This window comes from Rhincodon typus, chromosome 29 (assembly GCF_021869965.1).
Source record: "Rhincodon typus isolate 14 chromosome 29, sRhiTyp1.1, whole genome shotgun sequence".
Lineage (NCBI taxonomy): Eukaryota > Metazoa > Chordata > Chondrichthyes > Orectolobiformes > Rhincodontidae > Rhincodon > Rhincodon typus.
Window position 1 is genome coordinate 27,545,671 of NC_063360.1, and position 346 is coordinate 27,546,016.

Below are 346 nucleotides of genomic sequence, written 5' to 3' on the forward strand. Positions count from 1 at the left end.
CCACAGACACACAAACAAACACAGACCCACACACTCACAGACACAGCTACACATACAGCTCCACAGACACCCACACTAACACAACACCCCCCACACACCCACACAATCACAACTCCCTACACACACGCAACCACCCCCCACACACCCACATACATCCACACAATCACAACTCCCCACACACACCCAACCACCCCCCACACACATAGACACAAACACAAACAAACCCCCACATACAGACACACACACATACAGCACCCCTACACACCCACAGACAGACATAGCCTCACACACATACACACACACACAGACACACACACATACAGACTCCTACACACCCACAGACAGA

General features: G+C 51.7%; 1 protein-coding gene across 1 annotated transcript in view; it reads right to left on the reverse strand.

Annotated features, from left to right (window-relative positions):
* Positions 1–346, reverse strand: part of LOC109925183 (transducin-like enhancer protein 1) — an 88,928-nt gene that overhangs the window by 88,296 nt on the left and 286 nt on the right. The window lies entirely within an intron of this gene.